This window comes from Pistacia vera, unplaced genomic scaffold, assembly GCF_008641045.1.
Source record: "Pistacia vera cultivar Batoury unplaced genomic scaffold, PisVer_v2 Contig430, whole genome shotgun sequence".
Lineage (NCBI taxonomy): Eukaryota > Viridiplantae > Streptophyta > Magnoliopsida > Sapindales > Anacardiaceae > Pistacia > Pistacia vera.
In genome coordinates, this window is record NW_022196258.1 from 979180 (window position 1) to 994613 (window position 15434).

The following is a 15434-nucleotide window of genomic DNA, read 5'->3' on the forward strand; positions in this document are numbered from 1 at the left end:
CTTGATATGTACAAAAAGGTCAAAACAAAAAAGTCTTAAATAGATAAATATATCGCATCATCTATAAATATGTTCCATAAAATATATATGAAATACAATTTTGTTGGATAAACTTTTATGTTTCAAATGAATAACGTGATATGTATGTTGTATCCAATACTTTCTTGTAATCGAAACAGATGACATAGTTGAAAGGCTTAAACTCACCAAGAGTTTAGTGAGAGAAGAAGCAGTTTAACCGCCACAATTTCATTATACTGTGATTGAATCTTGAAAGAGTGAAAGTTACGTTACATTTTCATGATGAAGAAAGCATACCAAAAGATAATAAAATATGGAATGGACTCATAAGGAAAAATAGTTTCATGAAAAACAACATCACGGCTAGTGAACATTTTGTGCGTGGCGAGGTCATAGAGCTTGTAAGCTTGACCAACTGGATAGCCAAGAAAAATACATCATTTGGCTCGAGGAGCGAATTAATGGTGGACGTGCACATTAGTAGCATAGGTAAGGCACCCAAAAATTCGAATATGTGAATAAGAAGGAAGTTTACCATAAAGTCGTTCAAAAGGTGTTTGGCAAGAGAGGAATGGTGTCGGCAAACGATTGATTATATGAACAACAGTAGAAACATATTCTATCCAAAAATGTAAAGGAAGGTGGGCTTGAAAATTAAAAGCTCTAGTGGACTCAAGTACATGGCGATGCTTATGCTCTACAGCCCCATTTCGTTGAGGACTATAGACACAAGAATGTTGGTAAGTGGTCCCTTTTTGTTTAAAAATTCCTGCATAGAGTAAAATTCTCCACCATTATCAACCCAAATGTTGGCTATAGAAACATGGAATTGTGTTTAGACAAATGAGAAAAAATTGACAAGTAAATGTTGTTTTTCACTTTTGTGATGCATAAAAAATACCCATGTGAATCTAGAATAATCATCCACAATAGTCAAAAAATATTTTGCACCAGAAAGAGAGGCAATTTTATAGGGGCCCCAAATGTCACAATGAATTAATTCAAAAGGTCTAACAGTCGAAATTGAACTAACAGAGAACGGAAGTCGACTTTGTTTTGCAAGTGCACAAACATCATAAGCATTATTAGACTGAAAAGGGAAATTTAACAAATGTTTTGCCATAAAATCTAATCTAGAGGAAGACAAATGCCCTAATCGGCGATGCCATAAAGAGGTGGAGGAGGTGACCTGAGAACTGGGTGAACGGCAAGAAGCGGCTGTTGTGGATGGAGTTTGAGGTTTTGGCTTCTTTGACACTAACGCAGCCAAGTAATAAAGTCTGTCTCGTTGTTCACCTAAACCAATCGTCGTCTTCGTCGTCAAGTCCTGCAAAATACACCAATAAGGGAAAAAGGTTACTAAACAATTGAGATCTCTGGTAACTCGACTCACAGACATTAAATCCAACTTAAAAGATGGCACAGTAGGCACATTTTTTAAAGTAACAGCAGAATTCAAAGGTAAATTCCCAATGGATGTAATCGGAGCATGTTCTCCACTTGGCATAGCAACTGGTGGCAAAAATGTGTTCTTATTGTCGTTGACAAACAAAGTTGGAGATAAAGTAACGTGGTCTGTGGCACCACTGTCGATAATTAATTGATGGAGGCGCAACAAGGTATGTAACAAACCTAAGGAAGTAGCATTAGCTTTAGAATTGGCAGATTGTGTTGTTCCTTTACCCTGCATGATAGATAAGATTTGTTGGATTTGCAAATCAGAGAGCCCATTTGTCACCGACGGCACTTCTTGCATTATTGGACTTTCCTTGACATTGTTGACTGAAGATTGAAGACTATGGTTGTGCTTGAAATGAGTGTGTCCTTGATTAAACATGTTTGATGCATGTTTAGGGTGTTCTGGTGGGTACCCATTCAGCTTCCAACATGTTTCTCGTACATGATGGTTACGGTCACAATAAGAGCAATGCAAAGGTTTTCGATTAGATGTGTTGGAACGAGAAAAAGAACCTTGTCCATGTCTAACAGCCAGAGCCACCGGTTCAGCCCTTCGAACAACCATGGTTGAGTTCTCCGCTGTCTCACGTGCAGCCCCCAAGCTTCGCTGCTTTTCCTCTTGTACAATGGAAGAGCAAGCCTTGGCAGCATCAGGTAGTGGATTCATCAATAGAATTTGCCCTCGGATTGCACTATAGGACTCATTGAGTCCCATGAGAAATTGCATCAATCTGTCTCTCTTATGTTCTACCCCACAAGAGCAAACGGTGCATTATAGGATCCTAGTTCATCCCATAATTTTTTTAGTCTTGTGTAATAAGCTACAACAGTCATCTGATCTTGAGCAAGACAAGCAATGTCCCTCTCAATTTGAAAAATACGAGGGGCATTGCTTTGAGAAAAACGATCCCGAAGGTCTTCCCATACCTCCTGGGTGGTGGTTGAAAAAATGACACTATCTGCAAGGTCTTGTGTGAGTGAATTGAGAATCCAAGAGAGGATCATATCGTTGCATTTTTTCCATGAAGCATAGTCGTCTGGTTTGGCTATGGCAGATGGGATTGTGGTGGTCCTGTCTACGAAACCTAACTTGGATTTGGCGTTCAAAGAAATTGTCATGACTCTACACCATGTCGAATAATTATCCTCATTGACGGGCCTGGAAACAAACACCATTCCTGGATGATCGGAATGGTAAAGAAAATATGGATTGGCAGCATCAAGCTTGCCTTCATTCAAAGGTTGCTGTTCTTTCATGATAAAGAGAAACAACGATAAAAAGAAGGCAAAATAAAGAGAGTAGATGTAGAGAAACAGCGATAAAAAGAAGGCAAAAAAAAAAAAAAAAAAAAAGAAGGAAACAGATGCACAGAGCTAGGGTATCGTGCCTTGCTCTGATACCATGAAAAGAAGAGAAAAAATATTTGCCTTTTGAATGAATTTTATTGAATTATAAGACGTAGCTTTATACAAAAGATTTCCTCCAATCATGCTAGTCTATTCTAGGTAGTCTAAGTATAAAAGGCAACTAAACAAATATATCCTACAATCATGCTACTCTATTCTAGGTAGTTTAAGTATAAAAGGCAACTAAACAAATATATCCTACAATCATGCTAATCTATTCTAGGTAGTCTAAGTATAAAAGACAATTAAACAAATATACAATTAATACAATATATTTTTCAATGAATGGCCAGATATCATTGACTTTCCTTTCTCAATACATTGGCATACATCTTAAACCGATAGGGAGAATCCTCAATCCTGCCACTCATCAAAGGCCTTGAAGATGAAGTGAAGAGAGAGTTTGTAATTCATAAAGTTATATATGATGGTAAATATTTATGTAAATCTCATAAAATTTGCAAATAATGTGTCATGGAGTTTGATTGGCATGGTAGAAAAAGGATCATTAATGTGTTGAATAACTCCGATTAGAGCTTAAATAGTGGAGAACATGGATAAGAAGAAAAATTTCTATAATAATATCTAGATCTTGGTTCACTTGGATCACAAAGTTTTTTAATCTTCTTTGACCAATTGTGTCTTGGGAGCTATTATTTAATTATATATAACATAGCTTAGTTTTCTATATCATAACTTACTTTAGCTTAGATCTAACTCTAGTTCACACTGGAACATAGCAAACTGATTAAACCTAAAGTCATCTTTGATCCAAAACCTTTAGTGTGCTTTTCAAAAGCTCCGATGCTTTGAGGTCCCTTCCTTGTCGAGTTACCACGAGATTCCCTCCTCCTCGAGTCACCGTGAGACTCCTGCCTCTCTGAGTCACCGCGAGATACCTTCCTTGCCGAGTCATCATCAATGTTTAAAAATTCCACACCCAACCCACGAGATTTAGGTCGTTGGACCACTTCAATGGGTTTTGACATACATTGACCATCCTTTCCCAATCCTCACCCTCTACATATCCCATTTTAGCCACCATTTTGGATCCAAAACCCTTAGTGTGTACCTGAAATGTACCAACCTATGTCAAGCTGGTTGGGCCCTTACTTTCAAATGTTTCAGTTGTCTCTATAGAATCTAGTGTTTTGATCTCAACAGTTTCAGACCGCATAACACCACTCGACACAAATGAGATAGGCTGACCAGCATATGCAAATTTTTTCCCACTCCACAAAAATGAGACAGGCCATCTGTTCACCAGGTATCGAATACAAGAAAGAAAATTGAGTAATTTTCTATTTTTTTGATAGGAAACAAATGTTCAAGTGTATACAATCTACTCATATATAATAACTTCTCTCACTTTACAGTTTTGACTTAATCAGAACAACTGAAGCATTGGTGCAAACAAAAATGGGAATCACCACGTTATGGAAGATTGTGGTATCACATACCAAGTTTATTTGCTCGAGATCAACACCCTGACGTAGCATTCTCTCACGGCGTTTCACAACAATCATTTCTTTTTGGTGTTTCTTCTTTTCACCTGAATAGCAGGTGAACAATAAGAATATATGATACATATTGAAGGCAGGCAAGTTGATTTACTACAAATACTATAATAACAAAAATGAATCACCAAAACCCACATACTATAGAATGGAAAACTCATATTGTTAGCCACCAAAAAACAAAACAGTGACTTTTATTTGAACAATAAAAATGTATTATGATGAAAAAAATGAGTTCATTTATTTTCATTGTAGCAAGCTAGCATCTCTGTATGAAAGAAAAAAAAATCAGAATTCAATTACCATTATCAGATTGCATTGAAAATAAAAAGGGATATCTTCATTTCAAAATCTCTCGATTCTACATAATTAAATATATCTTAACCTTACACGAACATTTTTTTAGCCTCTCGAGGCCAAGACTGGGGAAGGCGAGGAGCATGCTTATTCTTTGCAGAAACAGTTCTTGATATTACAAGCATGAGGTCATCAAAAGCAGAAGAATAAGCACCTCTAGCAGCTACGGATTTTTTTTTTCTTTGACATAGGCAGGGGCTTCCTCACACCATATTCCCTAGATGCATCTTGGAGAGCAATTCCACCCAACTTTTGTAAAGTATTATCAAAACTACTACTGGAAGAACTTCCATCCTCTAATCCATTAAAATCCTGTTTTACCAACCACTTGGCATCTAAAACATTGTCACTCCCACCAATTCCTTCTAAGTAATATTCAGCAATCTCTTCATCAATATCTGAATCACTATCCGAATATGACTCCGAACATTCATCATCACATGAGTCCCCATCGTTCTCATCATCACTATCCCCATCAGACATATCTTGGGTGTATAACTTCATGCCTCCAATTGACATAAACCCTGAATTCTCCTTTGGTGAGACATTCTCATTAGGCAACTCTTCAGCCATCTCAACACCTTCCTCCTGACTTATGTACTCATCAGTATCCACTTCGTCTTTAGATAATGGTGAACCAGAACCTGAGACTTCACGCCCATCCACTTGCTTTGAGGATGAATCGACACCACTTGGAGACAATGGAAGAGCCGTGAACATCTTGTTCCAGCGAGCTTTTGAAAGGATGAAACTAGATGAGGCGGATCTGAAGCCTACCTCCATCCCTCTGTATGGTTTCACCGGGGATCATCTGATTCCCAAGGGGACGATATCGCTCCCAGTCACGTTGGGTAATACAGACGAAATGACCAAAATGACTGAGTTCCTAGTAGTGGATTGTCCATCCGTTTTCAATGGCATCTTAGGACGACTTCTACTACGAAGCCTCAAAGTAGTCACCTCGATCTACCATCTAAAGATGAAGTTCCCCACCCCGACGGGGATAGGGGAAGTAAGCGAATCTCAACACGCATCTCGCGACTGCTATGTAAGTGCAGTGCAGATGGCGTGCAAGGGAAAAGAAACTCCAATCGGTGTCCCTGAACAGGCAATGGCGATCAGCAGGATCGAGCCACAGCCTGGTCCAGCTGAGGACAACATAGACCCTCGTATCCAGGAATGCCCTTGTAGTGGGCCGGTTGAGGATTTATTTGAAGTATCGGTCGATCAGAGCGAGCCGAGCCGAGTGTTAAGAATTTAAAGTAACTCAACCCCTAGCTCACCAGCGACCTGACTAGCTTCCTCCAAAAAAATATCGACATGTACGCATAGACTCATGCCGACATGCTCGGGATCAGCCCGAATATTGTATGCCATGTCCTGAATATCGATAGTGAGGTCAGGCCGGTCTGCCAGAAGAGAAGAGCAATGGATCTGGAACAACACGTTTAGAGGTGGAACAAATGGGCCGAGCTAAATGTGGAACAAATGGGCCGGGTTAGGCAGGTCAACCCTAACCCGGCCCGCAATGAAGCAGGCTGAACTCGGACCGCCAATATTGCGGTCCGGGTTGAACCCAACCTGGTAGCAACCCCCAAGCGGGTCAGGTTGCAATATAGCAACCTGCAACCTAGCGGGTTGCTGTTTTGTCTCTTTTAAAAAAGACCCGCCAACCCGGCGGGTTGGCTATAAAAAAAATTAATTTTTTTTAAATTACCCCTTTACCCTTGAAATATAGCCGTTTTATAGCCATTGCAGGGGTCTTTTTCATCATTTTTCTTTCCCATTTTTTTCTATAAATTGGCCCTAAACTCTCACATTTTTCTCACAACTCAAATTCTCTCATTCTCTCATATTCTCTAATCTCTAATCTCTCAATTATTCATTTATTCTCTTAATCTCTTTGTTATCAATTTTCTCGTATTTTAATTTTTATTAGTTTTTGCAATTTTTAATTCATATTTCCAATTTTCCAAATTCCAATTTCCATATTCCAATTCTCTTTCTTTAATTTTTATTTCTTCTACATCAATTTTTTTTTTCAACTACAATGGATAGATATTTCTCTCCCATCAATTACAATGATGAAGGAAACTACTATCCTAGTCCTAGTCCCGCTGATTTTACTAACATAAATGCAGGAGGAGATTCAAATAGTCCCGCTTTCCCATTCTCAGAATCCGATACACCTCAAAATATGCCCCCGATTCCAACAGCTCCCGGTGGTTCTAGAAGTCGTCCTCGTAATCGTCGTGCTCGTCCAACTTCATCTCAAGCTGAGGCGGGATCATCAACTGCCGTCGAAAGCGAAGACAGACACACATCAGACGTTTGGGCGCATTTCGACAAGTTTTACGAGACAGAAAATGGCGTTCAAGTCAAGAAAGCGAGATGCAAATACTGTGGAAATATTTATAAAGCTGATTCAGGTAATGGTACTAGTACTTTAAAAAGGCATGCTAATAAACATATTAATCAACATGGAAATAGAGAAAGCAATCAAACTCAAATAACTAATATGGGTACTACTTGGCGTTATAATTCTGATGTATATAGGGAACAGTTAGCTTTATATATTGCTGCATCTGATCAACCTATTAATATGGCAGAAGATAAATATTTTGAAAGATTTGTTCAAAATTCATTTTTTCCAGGATTTAAAAGTTATTCTAAAACTGCAACTAGAAATGATTTAATAAAATTGTTTAAAAAAATGAAATTAGAATTAAAAAATAAATTTCATACTTGTCATATTAGTGTGGCTTTAACTGCTGATATTTGGAGTGGTAGAGCTAAACAAGATTATATTTGTGTGACTAGTCATTATTTTGATAATGAATTTAAATTAAATAAATCTTTATTAGGATTTAGATTAATGGATGTGGATCATAGTGGTTTAGAAATCTATAATAAAATTATTGAAGTTTTAGAAGATTATGATATTATTGATAAAGTGATAAGTTTAACTTTAGATAATGCAAGTTCTAATAGTAAAGCTATAGAATTTTTTCAAAATAATTATCTTTTATATAATAATTTGAAGTTTTTTCACCAACGTTGTGCATGTCATGTTATTAATTTAATTGTGAAAAGTGGTATGAAAACAATTAAAAAAAATATTGATAGAATTAGGGAATCTTTAGCTTGGATTACTAGTAGTAATAAAAGAAATGCTGAATTTCAAGAAGCTTGTATAAAATCAAATATGTCTCCTAGAACTTTTGCATTAGATATGCCTGTTAGATGGAATAGTACTTATTTAATGCTTGATTCATGTTTACCTTATGCTAATATAATTAGTTATTTTGTAGCAAATAATAGAGGTCCTCATCATTTGGTAGAAAATGATTGGAAGATAGCTAAAGTATTTCATTCTTTTCTCAAATGTTTTTACCAAGCCACTTTACAACTTTCTGGTGTGTATTACCCTACTAGTCCATTGGTAATACATGCAATTATAAAAATTTCCGAGTTATTTACAAAAAACAAAGATGATGAAATTTTACATGCACCAATAAAGGCAATGGAAAATTTTTTTTTGAAATATTGGAGACCCATTCCTTTTCTTTATTGTTTAGGTGCTATATTTGATCCTAAAATTAAATTAGCAGGTTTAGAAAATGGTTTTGACAATTTATGTGAAAATTTACAAACCGAAGTATATGCCAATCAAATAAGAGAGGTAAAAAATACACTTTTCGAAGTATATTTCCAATATGAAAACAGGTATGGGAAAAGAGGCGAAACATCCAGGGAAGCTGCATAAGAAGAAACAAATGAAGACTTTTACTCTTGGGGTGCACTGAATAGGCCGAAGAGGACCCGAATCTGAAGCACAACCTCCTTTTTAGAAGCTCCACCACCAACAACAACTAATGTACTGTCTTCCATGCAGTCGCAGAGTAATGAGCTTCAACAATATTTTGCAACCCCTAAAATGTTACCAGTAGATCCACAACATAGAGCCAACATTGATCTCTTAGACTATTGGAGAGCCAGAAAATATATTTTTTCGGTATTATCAAGACTTGCCTTAGATGTTTTCGCTGTTCCTGTCTCAACCGTCTCATCCGAACAAACATTTAGTGCAAGTGGAAGAATTTTAAATGAAAGGAGGACTAAACTTTCACAAAAAATGATTAAGGTCCTCACATGTCTTCGAGATTGGGAACGGTCGCGCCATCAAGGTCAATACAAGGTTGTCGACGATACTTTAATAGAATCATTTCAATTTTGTAATATAGACGATACAGATGAGGGAGGTCCTAGTGAACCCCAAAATTAGTTGTTTTGTAAATTGTAACTTGTAAATTAATTTTCAATTATTGCACTCTTTTTTCTTTACCAAGTTTTTGTCCTATTAGGTTTTTCTTGGTGAGGTTTTTAACGAGGCAATAATTATTGTAATTTCTTATTTTATTTTTTAATAAATGAATAAATTTAATTATTCTTATATTACAATTTTAATGTATTAAAATTGAATTAATATTTGGAATGTTAACAAAAAAAATTAATTAATTTAATTTAATTATTGATATTTGAAAAGAAATTAACAATTAACTAAAAACAATTACATTTATTCATTTATAAATTGTTAATTATTCATTTGAAAGTTAATTAAACATTTAAACTTAAACAAAATAAAACAAAAAAAAAAAAATCAAAAAGAGGGCCAGCCAATTCCCCAACATTGGCGGGCCTAACCCGGCTTACCAATGTTGCTGGCGGGTCAGGACCGACCCGCCGCGGGTCGGGCCGAGCCGGGCCAGGCCGGACCTGGCGGGTTGCTTTTCCACCTCTAGACACGTTGCCTTAAAAGTGGAGATAGATAATCTTCTCCTAAACGGATCCATCCAGGAGGCACTCTACCCGAGCTAGGTTGCCAACCCGGTCTTGATAAAGAAGCCTAACAGCAAATGGCGGACATGCGTTGACTTCACTGACCTCAACAAAGGTTGTCCAAAGAACAGCTTTCCCTTGCCGAGAATTGACCAACTCGTTGATGCCACGTCCGAGCACGAACTGTTGAGTTTTATAGATGCCTACTTGGGATACAATCAGATTCTGATGTACGCGTCGGACGAAGAGCATAACTCCTTTGTTACAGATTGGGGGCTGTATTGCTACAAGGTTATGCCTTTTGACCTAAAGAATGTTGGGGCGACTTACTAGCGACTGGTTAACAGAATGTTTTCCAAGCATATCAAAAAATCAATGGAAGTCTATGTTGATGACATGCTAGTCAAATCGCATGTCGCTTTAGATCACATAGCGCATCTCGCTGAGATGTTCAGCATACTCCGGAGGTACAGAATGAAGCTCGATCCTCTCAAGTGTTCGTTTGGAGTATCATCGGGAAAATTCCTAGGGTATATGGTTAACCAAAGGGGAATAGAAATCAACATGAAAAGATCCAAACTCTCCTTGATATGAAAATTCCAACCAACCGAAAACAGGTTCAAAGTCTCAATGGGAGAATAGTGATACTCAATCGCTTCATATCAAAGGCTACAGATCGCTACTTGCCATTCTTGAACATACTCAGAGCCAACAAGAAGTTTGAGTGGACTCCTGAGTGCGAATAGGCGTTCCAGAGCATTAAAGAGCACCTCGGAAAGCCACATCTTCTGTCCAAACCTCTTCTGTCCAAGCCTCTCCCTCAGAAAATTCTTCTCATGTATCTGTCTGTCTCTTAGTATGCGTCAGTGCAGCTCTAATTCAGTAAGAAGACAGGGTCCAATGGCCAGTATATCACGCGAGCAGACGTCTGTTGGACGCCGAAATGTGGTATCCAGAAATAAAGTGATTAGCCTATGCCCTGCTGATCGCCTCCAGTTCCACGCCCACACAATCCATGTATTGACCAGCTATCTGCTCAAGCAAGTCCTCTAGAAACCAGAGGCTTCGGGTAAGTTGCTCAAGTGGGTCATGGAACTAAGTCAGTTCAATCTGCAGTACAGACTGAAAACAACCATTAAAGGGCAGGTTGTTGCCGATTTCATTTCGGAATTCTCATATCAACCGATTAAGAAATCCAAGTAACAGGCCAGCGAAGTCACCAAGGAAACCATTCAGAATCTATCAACCTAGAGCCTCTACATCGATGGATCCTCGAACAGGAAAAGGGCCAGGGCAGACCTTCTCCTCCTTAGTGTCGAAGGGACACGCATCCATGATATTCTTCGATTTGGGTTTAAAGCGACCAACAACGAGGCTGAGTATGAAGTTCTGATTGTTGGTCTGCGGTTGGCAAAAGAAATGGGATCAACCGCGGTCAGCATTCATAGCGACTCTATGCTGGTTGTTAACCAGATCTTGGGGGAATATCAGGCCAATGAAGAAAACATGATCAGTTATCTGAAGAAAGCTAAGGTCGCGCTCGAGCCATTTAAGCACTTCACGATCACGCAGATCCCCAGAGACAATAATTATGTCACGAATGCCTTGGCAAAGATAGCTTCGTCGCTAGACTCAGATGCGCTAGAAAGTATTCCTGTTTGATTCATAGAGATCCTTAGTATCAGCTTGCCCGAATAGGCCGTGAATGTGACAGAGTCAATTTCTTGGATGACCCCAATTATTCAGTATCTCCGAGATAGGACCTTGCCCGACGACAAGATCGAGGCAAGAACCATGCAAACTAGAGTTGCTCGTTACACACTTATAGGAAATCAATTGTACAAGCGAGGGTTTAGCGCCGCTCTCCTCCAATGTGTAACCGATGAGGAAGCAGACTAAATCATGAAGGAGATACATGAAGGGATCTGCGGTAATCACACTGTCGTGCAATCCCTCGCCAACAAATTTGTTCGTCAAGAGTATTACTGGCCCCTACTCCAAGAGGATACCTTCAACTTTGTGAAAAAGTGTGACAAGTGCCAACGGTTCGCGAATATATCGCGAGCTTCTTCCCATCAAATGATAACCATAACCAGCCTCTGGCCATTCTCCATGTGGGGAATTAATCTTATTGGACCCATGCCAGTTGGAAAGGGAGTAGTCAAGTATGTGGTGGTCGCGTTGGATTACTTCACCAAGTGGGCCGAGGCCGAACCCTTGGTCGCGATCACTACCAAGAAGCTCAAGGACTTCGTCTTCAAAAACATAGTGTGCCGCTACGGAATTCCTTATACCCTCATCTCTGATAATGGGAAACGGTTCAACAACGAGGAATTCAAGCAGTTTTGCAATGAGTTGGGGATCCACAAAAAGTTCGTCTCAGTCGCAAGACCGCAAGCAAATGACTAGGTTGAAGCTGTCAACATGACCATCAAGCATACCTTGAAAGCCAAACTTGGCGCTCCCAAGGGTAATTGGGCCGACGACCTTCCAGAAGTCCTATGGGCATACAGAATAACTTCATGAACCTCTGCTTCAGAAACATCTTTCTCGCTAGCATATGGCTGGGAGGCAATGATCCCAGTGAAAGTAGGGACTGGTTTACTTCAGAGAGACCTATTCAAAGAAACCGACAATGAAGCGCCTATGCGGGCAAGTCTAGATTTAGTTGAAGAACATCGCAGCAAGGCTCAGCTGAGGATAGCAGCCTACCAACAGCGTGCGAAAAGGTTATTCGACTCTAAGGTTAGGAGAAGAGACTTCCAAGTCCGCGACCTTGTTCTGAAAGAAGTCCTTCTCGGTATAAGAGAACCAAGTGCGGGAGTGTTGGGGCCAAATTGGGAAGGCCCATACCATGTCGCTAAAGTGATACGGTAAGGGACTTATCAAGCTCAACAGTTCCGAAGTACTGCGAGCTTGGAATGCTGAACATCTTCGCCCCTATTATCAGTAATTCCAAACTCATTTTCTTTTTTTTTTTTTCTTTTTTTTTTTTTGTATAGACTTACTCTTTTAAGCCTTGTAAATAAGATAAGCTCTTATGCAATATTGTTTCTCGCATGTGTGCCTTTCTGTTCTTATATATCATTTGTACAAATACTATCGCACATAGTTAGAAAGCGACCTTGTGCCTGCATGTGTAATATTTGTGATGTACAAAAAATTATAAGTACTCACGAATGATTAAGGAAATAATTTCTTTATTATAAATTAAAAAAGCAAGTACAGATTTACGAGTGTAAAAACAATAATAAAAAAACAGAAGCAGAAACCATCACTGGCCTTCATTCCCAAGACCCGAAGGTGCGACCTCAGTATCTTCGGGCTGGTCATCGACCATTTGATCAGTCGCTGGTTCTTCCAGAACATACTCCTCCAGATCGAGCCCTTGACCTTCCTCCTCGTCATCAGCCTGCGCCATGGAAGCGAGGATCCTCTAATAGTCATCCAGGAGGTCGGTGAGATCTATGTTCAGATTCTTTGGTCGCAGGGCATAGATGGATTGGATCGACCAGCCAACAGCTCTCCTCTCAATTTCCAGTTCTTGTCGTTTCATCTCTTCGGTTAACGAAGTGACATGCCCCTAGGACAGCTGGAGTTCTGCCTCAAGTGCCCACCTTTGCTTCTCGGAGATTTCCCACAGTCGCGCCCTATCCTATTTTGCTCGCAAGGCCCTCTCGGAGTTCCCTCGTAGCTCCAGCTTTTTCTCGCCAGCCTCTTTGGTGAGTCTGGCCACTGTCCTTTGGAGCTCTATTTTTCTTCTCTTCTCCTTCGTCTGCGTGTTGTGTTTCCCTTGCTTCGACACCGGTTTCTTCCTCAACAGGCAAGCTGCAACAGCAAGACCTCTTTTTATAGAGATAACCGAGAAACAAAAATAAAGATGTCAAACATGTATCAAACATTTTAAAGCTCCGAATTTTTTGTTAAGGTAAAATTTTTTTGACTTATTTTATATATTCATTTAATTTCATATTCTATTTTGGATTAAATATATGTTTGATAAATAATATTTGTTGGCGACTATTGTGAACTAGATTCGTGAGTGCGAAAACTTGTATTAGTTGTGCATGAAATTACGGAATATGGAAGAGTCTAGTTTGCCTCGTTTCAATGATGTTGAGGTAAATTGTGTTTGAAACTTTTTTAAATGTGTTGTATTGCATTGTTTAAGGTTTAGGGTTGTATTAGTACATTCTAATTTTGTTTATTATAAAACCATTGAATCAGGAAAATGAATGTGATGAATTAGAAGATACGGGATGTGCAGAGGAAGAAGTGGAGCCTCATATTGGAATGATGTTTGATTCAATTGATAGTTTGATGAAGTATTACAGAAGGTATGGGAATAAAATGGGTTTTGAAGCAATGATACGTATATTAAAGAAATGAGATGATGGGGAGATGAGATACGTGACAGTGGCATGTTCTTTTTTTAGGAAGGAGAGAAGTAAATGCAGAAATACCGTGCAAAAACAATCTGTTGCAAAAATAGATTGTAAGAGTTGGATTAGTGCAACTTTTAATGGTGAATTCAAATGGGAAATTAAATCAGTTGTGCTTAAACATAACCATGATCTTACAAGTCCGACGAAAAGAAGATATTTCAAGGTAAACTGAATGATACAGCCTTTTGTGAAAAGGAGGCTTGAAGTTAATGATCAGGCTGGGATTAGACTGTGTAAAAATTTTCAGTCATGTTCAATTGACGCAGGAGGTGTAGAGAATTTGACGTTTCTACAAAAAGATTGTAGGAACTACATTGAAAAAGTTAGAAGGCTACGACTTGAAGTTGGAGATGCTTCGGCAGTACTAGAGTATTTTATGAAAATGCAAAAGGAGAATTCAAATTTTTGGTACATGATTGATGTAGATGAAGAGAGTCGATTACAGAATGTGTTATGAGTTTATGCTAAACGTAGGGCCGCATATAAAGATTTTGGTGACGCTGTGACTTTCAACACAACGTATCTAATGAACAAGTATGATATGCCATTTGCTGCTTTTGTGGGGGTTGATCACCATAGACATTCGACATTGTTAGGTTGTGGGTTAATTTCACATGAGGACTCAGAGACATTTGTATGACTATTTCGTTCTTGGCTTGAATGCATGGATTTTGCTCCTAATGGAATTATCACTTATTAAGATAAGGCCATGCAAAAGGCAATTGAGATTGTTTTTCCCGGTACAAGACATAGGTGGTGTTTGTGGCATATAATGAAGAAACTGCCTGAGAAGTTAAGAGGGTATAAGGAATATGAAACTATAAAGTTTACGTTACAAAATATTATGAATGATTCATTGACATGTGAAGAGTTTGAAGAACGGTGGAACAAATTCATTGATGTGTATAACCTTCATGAGAATGAATGGTTATGTGGATTGTATAAAGAAATAGTATGTTGGGTGCCTGCATTTCTTAAAGATACTTTCTGAGCAGGTATGTCTACTACCCAACGTAGTGAAAGTATGCATTCATTTTTCAATGGATATGTAAATTCCAAAACAATATTGAAACAATTTGTGGAACAATATGATAATGCATTGTGAGATAAAGTGGAAAAGGAAAGGGAGGCTGATTTTAGATCTTTCAAGTCTTGGATACCATGCATAACTAATTACCCTATCAAGAAACAATTTCAAAATGCATACGCTATTGCAAAATTTAAAGAGTTTCAAGAAGAGATTGCAGGGAAGATTTATTGTGAATTATCTTTTCTGAAAAAGTCCAATTCGTATGAGGAGTATCAAGTTTTAGAAGATGTTTGGTTTGAAGATAGTAATAGGCATGTTCCCTTTCTGGTATACTTTGAAGAAAGTTCATGTGATATTCGT